The sequence below is a fragment of the Sapajus apella genome, unplaced genomic scaffold (genome assembly GCF_009761245.1).
Source record: "Sapajus apella isolate SASKATOON/1434 unplaced genomic scaffold, GSC_monkey_1.0 scaffold20, whole genome shotgun sequence".
In the NCBI taxonomy this organism is placed as follows: domain Eukaryota; kingdom Metazoa; phylum Chordata; class Mammalia; order Primates; family Cebidae; genus Sapajus; species Sapajus apella.
The window spans coordinates 13,909,745-13,929,234 of NW_022436960.1; the positions used below are offsets into that span (position 1 = coordinate 13,909,745).

Below are 19,490 nucleotides of genomic sequence, written 5' to 3' on the forward strand. Positions count from 1 at the left end.
CCCCTCTGTTTTCTGCTGGTTTAACAGATTCAAGTCTTACGTGGAATGAACGTGTTAATCCATCTTGAGTAGATTTTTGTTTGGAAAATTTTGTTTTAACAAAGTCTCTAGACCAGCATTAAGGGGCGAGGAGTGAAGTGTCAGAATCACTAGAGGGACTTAAAAAAAATTATATAGGGTGTTGCTGGAGGAGAGGCCCCGGAGACCAGGGATGGGGGTTAGGGGTGTGTGGAAACTGGCTGTGCTTTTTGCTCAATTTTGTTGTGAACTTAAAATTTCTCTGGCCAGGCACGTTGGCTCATGTCTATAATCCCACCACTTTGGGAGACCAAGGCGGGCAGATCACCTGAGGTTGGGAGTTTGAGACCAGCCTGACCAAACATGGAGAAACCCCATCTCTACTAAAATAAAATTAGCCAGGCATGGTGGCACCTGCCTGTAATCCCAGCTTGGGAGGCTGAGGCAGGAGAATTGGTTGAACCTAGGAGGTGGAAGTTGTGGCAAGCTGAGATCATGCCATTGCACTCCAGCCTGGGCAACAAATTTCTCTTAAAAAATGAAGTCTGTTATTAAAATATATGTATATAATTTTCCTGGCCCTGGAGAGCTGGATATGGTATTTAAAATCACTGGCTTAGTGAATCATAGTTAACTGTGCAGGATTTCTGCCCCTCTGTACACTGTGTAACAGAAAAAACATGTTGAGAATTAGTGTCTTAAATCATAGACTATTGGAGTAGAAAAGAATCTAAAATCACCTAGTTTAGAGTCCTTAGATAGGAAAATACATGAACAGTTTCCTGGAATTGTTAGGACTTTACTTTCGAGTGTACATGAAGTTGCCCGTGGTCAATGAGTCTGGGAAACACACAGCTCATTATAACTTCTTTGTAGTAAGCCAAAATTAAGATGTTTCTTACATTTTATCAAACAGACATTTTTTTAAAAATCGTTGCACACTTATCAACATATTCCAAGGAACACCAGTTTGGGAACAACTAATCTAAAGATTACTACCCCATAATAGTTTGTGAAATCAGTTTGGGGGTTGCAACTATCTTTTTCTTATACAAAAAATAATAGAGTAGATAAGAAATACCAGAGTGCATTGCACAGAGGAGGTTATGATTTTGTGAAACCTTTGTTTCATTTATGTATGTATGTTTATGTGAACTCAATCATAATGAAGTCTATTTCTTACTATCAGTGGTGGCCAAGAATATGTTGGAGAAGACTGGTCTGATTTAGTTCCTCAGTTTTACAACTGAAAACACAGAGGAGATTCATGTACGTCCTAAGATCACGTGGGGAGTTAGTAACAGATTGAGTCTGAGCCTGTTCTTCATCCTCAGTCCCCTTCACCAGTGCTTTCACTAAATCCATAAATCACCCTGTTTAAAAAGCAACACTTGGCTGGGCACGGTGGCTCCCGCCCGTAATCCCAGCACTTTCGGAGGCCGAGGTGGGCGGATCACCTGAAGTCAGGAGTTCGAGACCAGACTGGCCAACATGGAGAAACCCAGTCTCTACTAAAAATACAAACAAAAATTAGCCGGGCGTGGTGGCAGTCACTATAATCCCAGCTACTTGGGAGGCTGGGGCAAGAGAATCACTTGAACCTGGGAGTTGGAGGTTTCAGTGAGCCAGCATCATGCCGTTGCACTCCAGCCTGAGCAACAGAGTAAGACTCCATCTCAGAAAACAAAACAAAAAAAAGTGACACTTGTGGAAACAACGCAAATGTCCATCAACAAGTGGTAGATGAACAAAATGTGGCTTGTACAGACAATGGAATATTATTCAGCCTTAGAAAAGAATGAAATTCTGACACAGGCTGCAACATAGATGAACTTTGAACATTATGTGCAGTGAAAAAAGCCAGATACAAAAGGACAAACATCATGTGATTCCACTTATATGAGGTTTTCCTAGAATGGGCAAATACATAGAGACGGAAAGTGGATTCACGGTTACCAGGGCTTGGGGGAATGGGGAGTTAGTATTTAACGGGTTCAGAGTTTCTGTCTGGGATGATGAAAAAGTTCTGGAAATAGATAGTGGGGATGGTTGCACAACAGAGTGAATGTACCAAATGCCACTGAACTGTACACCTAAAACATGGTTAAAATGGCAAATTTCATATTATGTGTATTTTGCCACACATTCCAAAATGAATCTAGTCACAAAAGAAGAAGAAACAGAACAACGTAGCATTTCTTTTAGACAGATCTCATTTTACATCTGAATTTATTCCTTTAGCTTGCCCCTGGGTGGGCCCAGGACCTGAGGATTCTCAGGCAAACAGGACAGGGTTTCTGGTTATAGGAATCCATGGAGCCGACAGTGGCCAGTGTGGCCTTGATGCTAGAATCCCTGGCAGGTGATGACTGCTAACATTTCCACAGGTGATGCGTTTTACAGCGGCAAGTGATGCCTAGCCAAAGACCTTTCATGTGCTAATAGCTCTGATTTTTCCAACGGCAGCATTTGGATCAACCCACAGTTTGCTTTTGGAATGCCAAGGAGATATATTTTATGGTTTTTCTTTTGGTCTCACCCCTTTCATCAGCTGGTCTTTGGCCTTAACCCATAAACAAATCAAATAGCCTTTTCTGTCTTTACTCGTCCCTCTTTCTTTGCAAGATCTCCAGCCTTTCTGCAAATGGCAATTCAAGCAACATGCTCCTACCCACAAGTTACGGTGATTCACCCCGGTTCCGTTCTGTACTCTTGCTTCACATATTTGGGTATGAGAGTCAGAAGACTCGGGGTGAACCAGAAATGAGGTTGGGCAGCTGGGTGGCAGAAGCGGGATATCTGTTTCTTCCTTGTAAGTGACTTAAGATTTTCGATACTCCCGGTGCAAGGCAGTTTCTGCCCATACAAGTTGTGGCAGGTAGGAGTCTCCCATTAGTTCTGTTTGAGGGCATTAGAGATTTCTTACTGCCCGGCAGGCACCCTTATGCTGCTAGCCCCTCCACTGTTATTGACAAACAGGTTTGTGCTTCCAACCACCCTGTTAGAATTCCTGCAGCCCTCAAGTCGGCAGCAGCATTAAAGGAAACGGAGGATGTGGCTCCAGCTCGACCAGTGAAAATAGTTAACCAGGCTTACTGGGAGCTAAGAAAGTGCTTCAAAAATAGTTTATTTTTATGTTACACCAAACTTGACCACAAATGATGGGGAAGCAGGGATGGCTGGCACGCATCGTGATAATGATCTTGAAACTCTTAGTTTTCAAGATCACAAGTCTGCGAGTTTTAGGTCCACTCCGGGGTTTTTCCACCTTGCTACTAATGATATTTGGGGCCTGAGAATTCTTTATGGTGAGGGGCTGTCCTGTGCCTTGTAGAACGTTTGGAAACATCCCTGGCCTCTACCCACCAGGTGCCAGTAGCAACCCGACCCGTGACCAAGTTGTGATGATCAAAAATGTCTGCAGATATTGCCAGATGTTCCCTGGGGGTCAAAACTAGCCCCAGCTGAGGACCACGGGCACACCCCAAATCCCTTCTGCTGTATCCTGAGTTTTAAGTTTTGGGGACTTTGTCCATTGTTGTTCTGGAAATAATCATGAAAAAGAGCTTGGGGTTTTGGTTTGATTTCTGCTTTATTAGGATTAAAAGGCATGTAAGCATCACAGCCTGGGAAAAATTAACAGCAAGCATTGATATTAGAATGCATCTATTACCCATGTACTAGGCTTGTTCCGTGAGGGGTGCTATGTCTTAGGCAACGTGATTTCTGGTGTGGTCTGTCTGCTGAAGAATTGCACGATGGTGAGGGTCTGTGGCCTCTCTCATTTCATCGACTTCGCTGCTTTTCCCGGGTGGCGGGGCGAGGTCCTGCATGGTTACAAATTGAGCAGGAGGAGGTAAGCTGAGACGGATGAAGCCTGCATCCGTGGCATCTGAGCACTACTGGTCCTCTTTTCCTTTTTGTGCCAGTCCCGTGGCTGAATGACCTGGGCAGGTTACTTCAATGCATGTCTTGAATCTTTCTCTTCCACATTTAAATGGAGAATGGTGACCCGGCATGGTGGCTCACGCCTGTAATCCCAGCACTTTGGGAGGACGACGTGGGTGGATCACAAGGTCAGGAGTTTGAGACCATCCTGGCTAACACGGCGAAACCCCATCTCTACTAAAAACAAATACAAAAAATTAGCTGGGAGTGGTGGTGCATGCCTATAGTTCCAGCTACTTGGGAGCCTGAGGCAAGAGAATCCGCTTGAACCTGGGAGGCAGAGGTTGCCGCGAGCCAAGATTGTGCCATTGCACTCCAGCCTGGGTGACAGAGTGAGACTCCATCTCAATAATAATAATAATAATAATAATAATAATAATAAACTGGAGGATGGTACCTGCTCTTTTATCTTGTTATCACCCGTCGAACTCTACCCTTGTGATGGTGCCAGTTATTTGAGACCTCGAAATTCTCTGTGATGTAATCACCTGTTCTGGAGCCCCAGATGGATTCCTAAGGGCTACTCTCCAAAAAGCCAAGCCTCCCTTTCCCTCCGAGGCTGGGCTAGTGGGAATGTCTCTGCGTTGTTCATCCAGTGCTGCTGGAGCTCCCGTGTGCCATGCCTTGTGCGAGTTACTTGGGATCCCTGATGACTGACCCACGTTTCCTGTCATCAGAGCGTGCGTTCCAGTTAGAAAGATGGACTTATAAACAAATCTAACATAGCTTGAGAGTTGCTTTCGGTTATCTGTACAAAAATGCTGTGGTTAACGATCCTGGCTGTTTTGAAGCTCTTCCCAAATACTGACGTACTGAAACACAGCGGTGACATTTTGGAAGGCACTAGCCTGTGGTCTGGGATAACTCTATTTGGGAGTCTGAACATCTGGGTTTTTAATGTTGACACTGGCCCTGATTAGCTGTGTGCTAATTCCAGTAAACCTGAGCCACTTCATCTTAATGGACTTCACTCCCTGGGTTTATAAAATGGTATGGTTGAGCCAGATCATCTCTCAGGCTCCTTCTGATTCTGGTGGCCTATGCTTATTGTAATGTTTAAAGATTGGAAACCTTGAGACTAGCCAGGTTTGTGAGGAGGAGTTGTTGTAAGTTGTTTTTTTTTTTTGAGATGGAGTCTCCCTCTGTTGCCCAGGCTGGAGTTCAGTGGCACAATCTCAACTAACCTCCACCTCCCAGGATCAAGTGATTCTTCTGTCTCAGCCTCCTGAGTAGCTTGGATTACAGGCATACATCACCATGCGCAGCTAATTTTTGTTAGTAGAGACAGGGTTTCACCATGTTGGTCAGGCTGGTCTCGAACTCCTGACCTCATATTCCACCTGCCAAAGTCTCCCAAAGTACTGGGATTACAGGTGTGAGCCACCACGCCCAGCCTATGGTAAGTTTTTTAAGTGGCCTCCCTGCTCATTTGTGCCTTTGGAGAGAGCTGGGCAACTCTGGTATGGTCAGAAGCCTAGCAGCACTTTGAGGCCCCATCTGAAGGGTAAACCAATTGGAAACAGATGTCTTGCCCTAAGTTCCAGAAGAAAAATACCATATGTAAATAATCCCATCAACTTTCACAGGGTTTTTTGCAGGTAGAGGTGCCTTTTACCATTATCCTTCTGTCCGCTTGTGGATTTGTATAAATCCATTAGGTTAAAATCATCCATTCCTTTTGCTCTTGAAGCTGTAGGTTGCTTTCCTGCCCAGTTTAAATCTTGTCCCATACCTGTCACTTTTCAGTTCTCTAAGTGCCATCCTCAGCGTTCCAGGGGTGGTAACCCCAAAGATAGCAGCAGCCAAGCTCCCAGCAAGGGGTGCCCAGTCAGGGATAAGATCTATAGTTGTGAAGCATGTCATACCATAAGGGCAGAGAAATATTGGAGCATTCTTCTCTCCTTCACTTAGTATACTTCTTCATAAATCAGTTGCTTTGTATATAAATCTCACCTTTTCCCAGCAAACATCACATGATCTCTCACTGCATGTCAGAATGAGCTTCTTGGACCACCTAGAGGGTAGTTGGCAATTATGGCCTCATGTTGTGGTCCTATATGTACATGTGGTTTTTCTCTTACAGGATTGGACTCATCTCTTATAGCCAATGGTTGCATCTAATCATCCAGGAAAGACCCCATGGCCCTGTTGGGTGGTGTGTGTGAGTGTGTGTGTGTGCATATTACATACCCAGGAAATGTTGGCGGGATAGATGAATCACAACGTCAAGCACCAGAAGCACTTGATAAATAGTTGTTGAATTGTACCGAATTGTAAGTGGCTAAATATTTCATGGTTCTCTGTTCTTCCTACTTTATGCCGTTTACCATGGGCTGGAAAATAAGATGAAGCGGTATTTACACTGAAGACTGATAAGTGGTTGCTGGTTGTCTGAAGAGTCATAGAGCTCTTAGTGCTTTTACAGCTCTGATTCTTTTTTTTTTTTACAACAATGTTTACTATTTCTGGCCATTATGTACACTAATATAAAAATTTAATTAGACTCTTTCTTTTCAATTAATTATTACAGCCCTGTTTGTTTGCTCTCTCGACACAGCCTGCTTTATGGGAACAGGAGAGATCAATTTTCTGTCACAAAATTCATTACTTTTGACTAAAGTCCAGTGGGCCTGTGAGGGTGTGCACCACTCTTGATGACTTCCCCGGCAGCCAGAGGATTGCGGATTGTGAGATGGACAAGCATTAAAGCAGCCTTGGTGAAAGGCCGCTTTTGATTCAAAAAGAGTTTTGATTTGATCACTGTCCTTCTCAGAGCAGCCCATGAAGCAGAGTCAAAATTTTTTGCAATTCCTGGGATTGAAAATACATTTGTGCCTTATTCATTCCTCACTGTTTAATATTTTCTCAAGAATCCAGAGAGTTGGAATTCGATATAGATAGAATATGTAAAGGTTTCTGCCTTGGAAAATCTATTTTCTTTGATAGCACATATAAAAGAAGGTGTGTGCAGCTGGATATGGTGGCTCATGCCTGTAATCCCAGCACTTTGGGAGGCTGAGGCAGGCAGGTTAAAAGGTCAGGAGTTCAAGATTAGCCTGGCCAGTATGGTGAAACCCTGTCTCTACTAAAAATATAAAAATTAGCCAGGCGTGGTGGCAGGTGCCTGTAGTACCAGCTACTCGGGAGGCTGAGGTAGGAGAATTGCTTGAACCTGGGAGGTGGAGGTTGCAGTGAGCTGAAATCATGCCACTGCACTCCAGCCTGGGCGACAGCAAGACTCTGTCTCAAAAAAAAAAAAAAAAAAGATATGTGCTCTGGGAAGGCAAGGATGTGGTAGGTTTGTTCTTAGCTCCAGAGCCCACGCAGTACCTGGCACATGTTAGTTGTTCAGTAAATGTTTGTTGAGTGAGAACGCATGAGATACAGTAGTCTTGCTTTTCATCATTGATAAGTGTTCCTCCATCATTGGTAAAAGTGTTTTCTGAAGTTAAAGTTCTCTGTGCCACTGTCTCTAATAATCCTCCATGATTGATGTCTTGGATGGAGCTGTTTTCAGTGGTGGGAGATGCCACACCTGTAAGAGGCACGGCCATGATATCTTACTTGACAGGACAGGGACTGGGCTTGGTCCCCAGGAGACACAGGTAATGCCCAGCCCAGCTCATTCAGCCCACAAGGGCAGAGCATCATGTCGGGACTCACATGCATCTTGTGTAGTTCTGTTCCCCCCACATCACTAGCTCTGTGATGTCACCGCCTGTAGTGTCACCTCTTCTGTTCTCTGTTCACTGGTGTGTAAAACTGGGCCAGTAGTATCTACCACCCAGAACGGGTAGTGGCTGTTAAATGAGATCACCACAAGTAATGTCCCCTGTACAGAGACAGTTCAATAAATGTATCTGTTTACAACTCCTTTGCCTTCCAGTGACGTTTCCCTTTAAGAAAGAGAGTGGTTCTCCACCCTCCATTCTGAACTGTTTCACCTCGTACTCCTGCATGAGATGGGGAAGAAGAAAGAGCCCCAGTAACCTCAGTCGCTTGGTCTCTGACATGATGCAGTGCAGTTGGAGGTTACACCTGTGTGGTGGTGGTGGTGGTGGTGGTGGTGGTGGGGTGTGTGTGTGTATGTGTGTGTGTGTGTGTGTGTGTGTGTGTGTGTGTGTTGCATGGGCATGGGAGGAGGAGCCCCAAGAATAGCGTAGCTCAGCAGAACTTTCCGCAGTGGTGGAAGTGCTCTGTGTCTGCGTTGTCTGCTAGCCACATGTGGCTGTTGAGCACCTGAGATGTGGCGAGTGTGCCCACAGAATTGCATTTTTAGTTTCCTGTAGTCTTTGTGTAACTAATCCCATGTGGCCAGTGGCTACCACGTTGGACAGCGCCTCCCTAGAGCCTTCTGGTGACTCAAGGATGTGTAGCCTGTACGTTTCCTGGGGGCTTGGGAGAAATGGGGAATCTCAGACGTCTCCCCAGACCTACTGGATCAGAACCAACTTTTTTTTTTTTTTATTTTTTTGTAAGAGGGACGGAGTTTTGCTCTTGTTACCCAGGCTGGAGTGCAATGGCACGATCTCGGCTCACCGCAACCTCCGCCTCCTGGGTTCAGGCAATTCTCCTGCCTCAGCCTCCTGAGTAGCTGGGATTACAGGCACGTGCCACCATGCCCAGCTAATGTTTTGTATTTTTAGTAGAGACGGGGTTTCACCATGTTGACCAGGATGGTCTCGATCTCTTGACCTCGTGATCCACCCGCCTCAGCCTCCCAAAGTGCTGGGATTATAGGCGTGAGCCACCGCGCCCGGCCTCAGAACCAACTTTTTAATACAATCCCCAGGTGGTTTGAGTTTAAGAAATGCTGAGCCAGCCTTCAGGCCTCTCAGCTTCTCTCCAGAGACTTGTGGGCAGCCATGCTGGTCAGGGATGGAAGGTTCTTGCTGTCTCCTCTGCCTTCTCGGCTGTTCTCACAACCTGCTGTGGTCTTCACGGGACTCATGTGTGGGTCCCTGTGGTCAGGACATCAAAGATAAAAATTCTGTCGCTGTTATCTCAGGATGAAACCCTATTTTGCTTATTCCTCCTGATATACCTCCTTAATTTCTGTATTCTTATGTTCTGTCTCTAAAAGGTAGCTCTGCTGTTATTTTCTCATGGTATCCTACTACTGCTTTATTTTTTCTAGTAGTAAAGATGTGGCTATGTGCGCGCACAACACACACACACACACACACACACACAGAGCTATTTCAAACCAAATCAGTATGTTCAGGCTGTGGTTCTCTTAATGCTTCCCAGCACTCTGGCTAGTGATAAATATTTCAAAAGCATAAGTAGCATTTTCTCTTTAAGTGAAATTAGAAAAATGTCCCCCCACCTCCCTGAATGTATGAATAATTTCTGTTCTGTAATGGTGCTAATTTAACCCATCAAAAACAATAGTTACAGAAAGCTTTGCTGATTTCTTTCTTTTTTTTTTTTTTTTGAGACAGAGTTTCACTCTTGTTGCCTAGGCTGGAGTGCAATGGCATGATCTTGGCTCACCACAGCCTCCACCTCCTGGGTTTAAGTGATTCTTCTGTCTTAGCCTCCTGAGTAGCTGGGATTACAGGCATCCACCACCACACCCGGCTAATTTTGTATTTTTTACTAGAGATGGGGTTTCTTCATGTTGGCCAGGCTGGTCTTGAACTCCCGACCTCAGGTGATCCACCCGCCTCAGCCTCCCAAAGTGCTGGGATTACAGACGTGAGCCATTGTGCCTGGCTGCAGATTTATTTGATATCCATTGGGCAGATCACTTTGGCTAACGGGCGTGTTGCTTGGGTATTGTTGATATTCGCCAAAGCCGGGAATTGGACTCTGTGTTTAATTACTTTAGTGGATGCTTTTCATTTTTGAATGGCTCATGGACCTTATGTGGTGATGACTCAGTACCAGATGTCGTCTATATGATGTCTGTCATAGGCTGCAACTTAAGCTGCATCTGAGGAGTTGCCCAGGGCACCACAAGGAAACAGAAGCACAAAGGCAGCGTGCTAGAGGCCCCTGCCTGTATAATGTGTCTCTCAAACAGATCCAAGGTCACAGTGCTAGTAAATGACAGAGCCAAAACTTGGACCCCAGGAGTTTGATTCCAGTATCTAAACTTCACCCCCCCCCCCCCCCCCCCCCACCTTTGCTCTCTGTCAGGAACTGGCCCCCTCTGCTACCCACTGTGCCTGCTCTTTTAGACCGATGTTGTCACTGCCGTAGGTTCTCTCCTTCTTTGGGTCTTTGCTCAGGTGTCACCTTCTCCGAGACACCTGCCCTAACCACCCCCATCAAAAATACCATCCTGCACCCCACTGCCATTCTTTATTCCCATTGCTGTCTTTAGTTTTCTCCTTAGCTTTTATTCCCACTTGCACATTATATATTTGTTTTCTGGAAGTTCCTTGAGAACAGGGATTTTATTTTGTTCTCTGCTGTATCCTTAGGATTTGGAACAGTCCCCAGCCCATGGTAGCACGAGGTTGGTAGTTTTGAACGGATGGATGGATGGATGGATGGATGGAGGATGACCTTCTAACTGGATAGCTGCCATTGACTCCTACTTGCCCTCCTTCTTGCCTTTTCCTGGTGTACTTTTGCTGTACCTGGCCAGTACTCAGAGAGTACTTACTCAGCCTGGTGATTCCTCCGAAATATCTGTCTTCCCCGACAGTTCTTGCAGAGAAGCATCTCGTTTTATGACCCTTGGTTGGCCCACCAGTCCCCTTCTCAGCCTTACTGAGTGTCCTTCAGTTTTTGACTATGCCGCCATGTTGCTCCCTCCGTTCTCTGCTCTTCCTTCTGCAACCCCCTCCAGACCAGGACACCATGTCCCTGTGTGGTCCGAGCGTTGTCTGTCCTGGCATTTACTTTATAGCCATCTCTTCTCAGTAGACCCCAAGTTGTGTGAGGGCAGGAGCCTAATCCCCTCGTGTTCCCCTCCATGCCCCCAACTTTACCTTAGCACCTGGCACAGAGTAGCTGGCTTAATAACCATCTACTGATGGATGAATGAAGCCATTTATGTTATTTTTATTTATTTTTTATTTTATCTTATTTTATTTTTGAGATGGAGTCTCACTCTTGTCACCCAGGCTGGAGTGCAGTGTCGCAATCTTGGCTCACTGCAACGTCTACCCACCGGGTTCGAGCGATTCTCCTGCCTCAGCCTCCTGAGTAGCTGAGATGACAGGCATTCGCCACCAACCCTAGCCATTTTTTTTTGTATTTTTAGTAGAGATGAGGTTTCTCCATGTTGGTCAGGTTGGTCTCAAACTTTCAACCTCAGGTGATCTGCCCGCCTCGGCCTCCCAAAGTGCTGGGATTACGGGCGTGAGCCACCATGCCTGGCCAAAGCCATTTAATTGTCTGAGTAGAACCACACTAAATATGTTGGAAGCAAGTCTCACTTCTCTAGAATTAAATGTTTCTTTGGCACTACAAGATCTCACTGTTCAAGCTGTGAGATTTAAAGGCAAAATGCTTCCTGCTAATTATTAACAGTTGCCCTGTAAGAGCAGAGCCATTATGGGGTCCCGAACCCTGGCACACTGCCCCTCCCAGCAGTGAGGAACGGCACTGAGCTGGGAGGAACACTAAGGCAACTGTGGTCCTGGCACCCACGGACCTCAGATTACCCAAAGAGGATTGCAGTATCAGGGCCAAAGGAGTCGGGAGTGGGTAAAAGGATTTGAAATGAGATTATAGGACCTAAAAGATCCTTGCTTTTGTTCAGGAAATAATTTATCGGTTTTCTTTAAGGCAGCGAGACAATCCAGTTTAGGGCCTGGAGAGGTAGATCAATGTCCTGCACCTCTTCGGATACTTAAAAGTAAGTTGCTCTGTAATTGTGCTTGTTTTTTTTTTTTTTTTTTTTTTGAGGAAAGAAGAAAGACAGGAATGGAAAGAAAAAGAAACTCAATCATCAAGTACTCTAAACAAACAAAACTGAATGCAAGATCTATTAAGAGAATACAAAGACAGCCTCTTTTGAAAGAACTTCTTTGGCCAGTGTGTCTTTAAGCCAAAGTCTAGAAAGCGAATGGGAAGTGTGATCAGAATACAACTTTTTAAATTTTTTTTTTTTCTTTTTTGAGATGGAGTTTTGCCGCTGTTGCTCGGGCTGAAGCTCTGCAGTGGCACAAACTCAGCTCACTTCAACCTCCACCTCCTGGGTCCAAGCGATTCTCCCGACTCAGCCTCCTGAGTAGCTGGGATTACAGATGTACACCACCATGCCCAGCTAATATTCTTGTGGTTTTGTTTTTTTGTTTTTAGTAGAGAGAGGGTTTCGCCATGTTGCCCAAGTTGGTATTGAACTCCTGCCTCGAGTGATCTGCCCACCTCCACCTCCCAAAGTGCTGGGATTACAGGCATGAGCCACCATGCCTAGGCAATTTTTTAAAACTTTTGAACCCCTAGAAGAAGGGTCCTTTTCCCTTGACCCACCTCCCCGCATGTAAACCAGTCATGAAAACCCCGCAGAGTTGGCTGGGTGAGATCGCGCTTCCGTGCTGTCTGCCGTTTGTGTTCGGTTTTATAGCCGGCATGTCAGTTCTCTTAATACTTCAAGGCCTTTTTCCCTTCTGATGCTTCCTGGAGGTATATTTTGTTTGGCGCTTAGCCCAGGTGTCTCTGAAGGCTAAATCTCAGTTAGCATCTCCTTCCTCATGCTATCAGCCTTTCTGCTTTATCTGAAGTTTGTATTGATGTGAAGTGGCTTTTTGCCTTTATCAGAGCAGGACTTCCTATTTCCCTGAGTGTGATGAGGAGACCCATGATGGGTTTGTCTCACTGCTGATAATGCTTGGGTCTGATTCTTGCAAGGATGGTTGGGGATTAGCTGCCTCACCGAGGTTTGCAAGAGGATACTAGGTTATGTGAAACTTAAGGGATATCAGGTATATTTCGCCTCTAGCGAGAGGACCAGCGTGTGGGTGATTCTGAAGAAAATGTTTGAGAGATTTTTGTACCATGGAATCCTGAGTTAACATACAGTTTGGGGAACAGGGATACCCTGATTACAAACCTTTCGTTTGAACTTCTGGTCTTAAAAATTAATTCTAAATTAATGGGCCTATTTTCTGCCAATAGAGAACACGTTGAATGAATACTTGATGTGTTAGAGGGCACTGAATTTTGCCGTTCCGTGTTTGTGATGTAATTATGTTGATATCAAATATGTGCCCACATTTGGGAGGCTACAAGAAGTGATTATTTTGAATAAATTCCATGTATGAGCTTCTGACTTGGCCCTTTTTCTTAAAAATGAAGTACTGTAACCTCTATCCTCCCCTTATTGGCTGCCCGCAAATGTTTTTTATTTGAAGATGGGGGCTAGTTGGGTTTCAGTTAATTAAAGTTTTAATTGTGTTTGATTCTGCAGCAGATCTGATGTTTACCTATCTTAATAATGAAATGCAAAGCGTCATCCTTGAGCTCCCACTCTTACTGGATGGCAAGGGAAGTACCAGCAACTTCGAGACCTATTAGCCCTGGCTGGTGATTTGTAATATGTTATTTATTTTTGATGTTATATTCAAATATGAGAAAAGTATTTACTCAAGTTTCATCATCTGAACATTACTCAAGAATTGCTATCATGTATAAAATCTGAGCACTTGGGGTGTTGGATATAAGACATCCCATGTATAAAACGTAGCTGCGTCATTTACTCCAGTGCAGGAGATTGAACATAGCAAGCCTGAGGCTGCTCTCCTTAGAAAGTTCTGCTTGTGGCTGGGTGCGGTGGTTCACGCCTGTAATCCCAGCACTTTGGGAGGCTGAGGCAGGTGGATCATGAGGTCTGGATTTCGAGACCAGCCTGGCCAGTATGGTGAAACACCATCTACTAAAAAATACAAAAATTAGCCGGGCGTGGTGGCATGTGTCTGTAGTCCCAGCTACTTGGGAGGCCAAGGCAGGAGAATTCCTGGAAACATGGAAGTGGAGGTTGCAGTGAGCCGAGATTGCGCCACTGCATTCCAGCCTGGGTAATGGAGTGAGACCCAGCTCAAAAAAAAAAAAAAAATATATATATATATATATATATGTAAAAGAAAGTTCTGCTTGCAAGGTGTAAGCCCTTGGCTGGTGTCTGCAAATTTGGATTTCAGGAGGGTTCTCAGCATTCGCAGACCTAGAAGATGGGCTTCCGGTGCCTGCATCATTTGTGTAAGCACTGTGGTTAGTGGAAGAAGTCTGACATTTTGGTGTGCTCCAAGCAGAGGGTGTCTACCTGTATAGTCCCCAGTAAAAACCTTGGGCACTGAGGCTCTGGGGCTCTTCCCTTGTGGACGGCACTTCATGTGTGCTGGCAGGATGTGTAACTGGGGAAGTAAGCGCGTTCTGTGTGACTCTTCTGAGAGGGCACTATGGACGCTTGCATCTGGCTTCCTCTGCACTTCACCCCAGGAGCCTTTTCCCTTTGCTATTTGTGCTTTGTATCCTTTGGCTGAAATAAATCATAGCCATGAGCATAACTGTGCTGCATCCTGTGAGTCTTCCTAGTGAGTCCCTGAACCTGGGGGTGATCTTGGGGACCCCTCACACACCTTCCAAACCTGTTCTGCCTCTTGAATCTTTCTACTTCCTCAAGTCTTTGCCTTCAACCCAGTACAACCCAGTATCCAAAGGCAGAAACTCTTTTTTTTTCTTTTTTGGGAGACGGTGTCTTGCTCTGTTGCCCAGACTGGAGTGCAGTGGTGTGATCTCGGTTCACTGCAACCTCCGCCTCCCGGGTTCAAGCGATTCTCCACAGCCTCCTGAGTAGCTGGAACTACAGGCTTGTACCACCATGCCCAGCTAATTTTTTTGTATTTTTAGTAGAGACGGGGTTTCACTGTATTAGCCAGGATGATCTCGATCTCCTGACCTTGTGATCCTCCCACTTCGGCCTCCCAAAGTGCTGGGATTACAGGCGTGAGCCACCACGCCTGGCTAGAAGTGTCCTTTTGAGCCCAGGCCCCCTGTGGCCTTCGCTGTTGGCCCTCACTGCCTCATCCTCACGCCCCCTGCAATAGCATCTCTGTCTGGTGTTTCTACCTCCGTTCTCCATTCCAACCCGTGTTTCATGTCACCATCGTTTAGTCCAAAGCCTAGGTTGAGTCGCCATTGCCCATGAAATAGAACACAGATGCATCGGGTCGGCGGCTTCATCTGGCCACAGTGCAGGAAGGCAGGGAGAACCTGGATTTGAGTGGCCAGCTCCACCACTCACCGGCTGCTGTGCACAACAGGTGATATCACCTCTCTTTGCTTTAGCGTCCTTGTCTGCATCTGAGGGTAAAAACAGTGCCTTCTTCATAGGGTTGGTGCAAGGATTAAACGAGTGAACGTTTAAAATCCTTAGAACATGGCCTGGCCCATAAAAGGTGCTTGATAACTGTTGGCCAAGATGATGTTTTATAATTATTCTTGGTACTCTCCCCTCTGGGCTGCTCCCTGCTCCCTGCATTGTGCCTGGCTATAGCTCTGTAAAAACCAATTGCTGAGTGAATGAATGAGAGAAAGAAAAAGGGGCCAGGCACGGTGCTTCCTGCCTGTAATCCCAGTACTGTGGGAGGCGGAGATGGGCAGATCACCTGAGGTCAGGAGTTTGAGACAAGCCTTGTCAACATGGTGAAATGCTGTCTCTACTAAAAATACAAAAATTAGCTGGGCATGGTGGTGGGCACCTGTAATTCCAGCTATTTGGGAGGCTAAGGCAGGAGAATCACTTGAACCCAGCAGGTGGAGGTTGCAGTGAGCCAAGGTCGCGCCATTTCACTGCAACCTGGGCAACATGAGCAAAACTCTGTCTCAAAATGAAATGAAATGAAATAAATAAAATAGAAAAGAAAAAGGGACAGACGGAAGAAGGTTAAAACGTAGTTCATACTCTCTAGAAACTTACTGGCTAGTTGGGGGATATGAGATGCCTTAATATAGCAGTCCCCAACCTTTGTGGCACCAGGGAGTGGTTTCATGGAAGACAGTTTTTCCACGGACTGTGTTTGGGGCGTGGTTTTGGGATGAAACTGTCCCACCTCAGATCATCAGGCCTTAGTTAGATTCCCATAAGGAGCACGCATCTTAGATCCCTCGCATGCTCAGTTCACAACAGGGTTTGCACTCCTGTGAGAATCTAATGCTGCAGCTGATGGGACAGGAGGGAGGTGGGGCTCAGGCAGGAATGCTGGCTGGCCTGCTGCTTGCCTCCTGCTGTGCGACCCTGTTCCTAACAGGGCCCGAACTGGTACCATAAGAGGATCAGGGAAAGGAGGGATCTCTGGGGTGGGAAAGGAGGCAGATTCAGTTGTTGAATCAAAGTTGCCAAACTCCTGCTTGTCACCATTTCAGATCCCACAGAGACAGAGGAGTGTCAGGATTCCGTGTGCTTCTAAGAGACACTCCCGTAAGTGAAGTCTTCCTGTGGGACCCTACACTTTACCCCTGCTGAAATTCGCCTTTCTGTTAGGTGACGTTTTGAGCCGCTTAATAAGAAACAGGCATTTTCAAGTGTACAATGATTGTCTAGTGATTTCGGAGTGATTCCCTCCAGGGCGTCCACATTTCTTCCTGGCTATTAGAGGCAGAAGGAATTCTTAGAGAGAGGACAGTATCTGTCAGCTCCAGCACTAACACCCAGAACCCTTGCCTCCTAAAACATCTTGCAGGAAGTGGGGTAGGAGTGCCCGAGGCTGGCATTGCTGAGCTGGTGGGAAGAGTTAGCTTGAGTGAGCTGCTGTGGGGTGTGAAACAGCTGTGCCACGTGCAGGTGATTTCATCCTCTGAGCTTCCTCAGTCACTTGTAGAAGCCAGGCTTTATAAAGTATTGTCGAGATTGCTTTTACTGTTTTACTTTTTTTTTTTTTTGCATTAGGTACTCACTAAAGTCACCCTGTCAAACTGTATCTTGAAGCCAATTGTTGCAGCCTCGGAATCCTGGTTTGTGGTGCAGATTCTATGCATGGAATGTTCTATGAGTTAGTCCCTGCTACTGATCAAACACCTCAAACTAAATGGCTTACAAGAATCATCATTGGCCGGGCGTGGTGGCTCATGCCTGTAATCCCAGCACTTTGGGAGGCTGAGGTGGGAGGATCCCTTGAGCCCAGGAGTTAGAGACCAGTCTGGGCAACATAGTAAGACTCCATCTCTATATTTAAAAACAAAAAAAAAAAAAAAAGCTGGACATAGTGGCACATGCCTGTAGTCCTAGCTACTCGGGAGGCTGAGGTAGGAGGATTGCTTGAGCCTGGAAAGTCGAGGCTGCAGTGAGCCATGATCATGCCACTGTACTCCAGCCTGGGTGTGAGAATTTAAAAAAAAAAAAAGAAGAAGAAGAATCATTTATTTGCTCAGCATCCTGTATGTTGGCTTATCTCTATTCCTTGTGGTGTTAGCTGGGCTCCCTTGCGTATTTGGACCTCAGCTGGGATAGCTGGGACAGCTGGGGCCTGTCTCCATGCGGTCTCGCATCCTTTAGGAAGCTTTTTCACATGATGGCAGAAGGGTTCCCAGCAATGCGAGAAAGCAAGCCCCAGTATGCAAGCACTTTCACAGTTTCTCCTTGTGTCATATTTGCTGATGTCCTGTTGGCTACAGCAAATACGTGGCCAAGCCAGATTTCTTTTGGTGGGGACCACAAGAGGGTGTGGATACAGGAAAGCACGATCTTCGCGGGCCATTGCTGCAGTAGTTTATAACAAGGAGTTTATCTAGGATCTTGGGAGAAAGGAAAGCAGCATCGTTCTTAGACAGTTGCTTGGAATAGGTGCAGCCAGTGGTTGGAGAGCTCCACTCACCATCTGCATGGGCCCCGGTAGCCCCACTTCCCTCTGTGACCAGCAGCTACACATAAGCTTCAGCCATCTGGCTCACAGATTGATGGGCACTTGGTCCCAGAGGAGCCACCAGGAGAATATGGCTGGATCAGCACAAATCTGATGTTAATGCTAGAAAAGGAACTCCGAGCTGATATCCAATATAGCCCACGCAGATCGTTCCGGCAGAGGGACATCTAAAATTCCCTGCAGTTTTCTCAGCCTGCCCTGAGTCTGAGCTGCATGTTCATTCCATTCCACAGCAATTCTGAGGTCTGCTTGTTCTTTGTTCCTCTAACCGTGCTGTGGACAACATTGTGAGGATGGCAGAGCCATGGAGCAGAGTTTGGGGAAGGGGGAGAAACACATACCTGGGAGACTGGACACCCCGATGCGTTAGTTGGTTTGCTGCCCTTGCCTTTGATCTTCTGTGCAAGTGGAAGGGTGAGCTGATGAACTATATGATGGCTGAGTTCATCCTCGTTGTAAGATCTTATTTTCATTGTATATCCTTTCAGGGTCATGCTGACATTAAAGATTATATTTAGCAATTAATTGCGCTGTCTCACCAATATACTGCTGTGTGATGCTGACCAAGAGACAAGAATTCAGGAAATGATTTTAAGATCAGAAAGGTGTTGGGATGTAGAGTCTAGAATGAGTAGAAGGAATAAAAACGATCGATTGTCTTTGTGCCCTAGAATGAGGCTGGGCCCTGGGCATCAAAGACACATTTATCACCCTTCTCTGTTTGTCTGAGCCAGGTGTTATGGAGGGGGATCTGGTATCAAAGAACATCTATCAAGTACATTTAGGAAAATAATTCAAGGAGATGACTAGGCTTTCTAAGGCCTGATTATTGGGGAGGTGACCTCTACTGCAAGCAGGGAAGAGTAATTAAATTTGAGCAAGAAAGAAATTTCCATTCTTTTAGGCTGAGTTTATGAGAGTTTCTCAGATTAAGCAAATTCAACTGTCATATTTACTGAAAATCTCTTGCCGTGTTGGGATTTTTGAAGGTTCCAAGTTGGCTAACATCAACATTGTCGAGAAAGACAGCTTAAGTGACTGTGTCTGTGTGTTTGTGCGTGCATGTGGGCCTAGTAGGAAACACAGGGAGAGCTCCACGCCACCCTGCCCGTCTCATGTCTGTCGTTTCCCAGTTCAAGATCCATGAGCTGAGCTTATCTTGGCCACCATTGTGTCCCTGAGACTTTGTGTGTCACATGGCACTTTTAAGCACATAAGTATTTGTTGAGTGAATGAATCAAGACAATCTGGAAGGGGAATTTTCTGAAAGTATCTTTAGTTGGCAGTTTTTCTGGAATCAACCTAGGCATTTTAATGGTCACAGAACAATGACTGATGATGTCATTTAAGTTCTTTCGGTTGAGCTAAGATAAGAAATGAGAGGAAGCTGACAAAACAAGTGACCACAGTTAAATTTATACCCTATTAAAAACAAGTACACACTCACTGCCAACGACCCAAACCCCTGAATGACTTAGATTACCAGCGTAGTGTAGTAAAACATTTATCTTTTTGTAGTGGATTAGGATTTTTCAGAACTTAAATAGCTTACTGTATTTTCTAATTATTAAGTCAATATATACTAATGTAGAATGGTCAAACAATGAAACAGTGTAAAGAACTGAGTAAAAATATCCCTACTTCTATGTTGTTACATTTTGGATTTTCTTTTTTTTTTTTTTAGATACTGTCTTGCTCTGTCAT

General features: G+C 45.5%; 1 protein-coding gene across 6 annotated transcripts in view; it reads left to right on the forward strand.

Annotated features, from left to right (window-relative positions):
* The window catches only part of FOXN3 (forkhead box N3), a 478,152-nt gene that overhangs the window by 295,805 nt on the left and 162,857 nt on the right, over positions 1 to 19,490 (forward strand). The window lies entirely within an intron of this gene.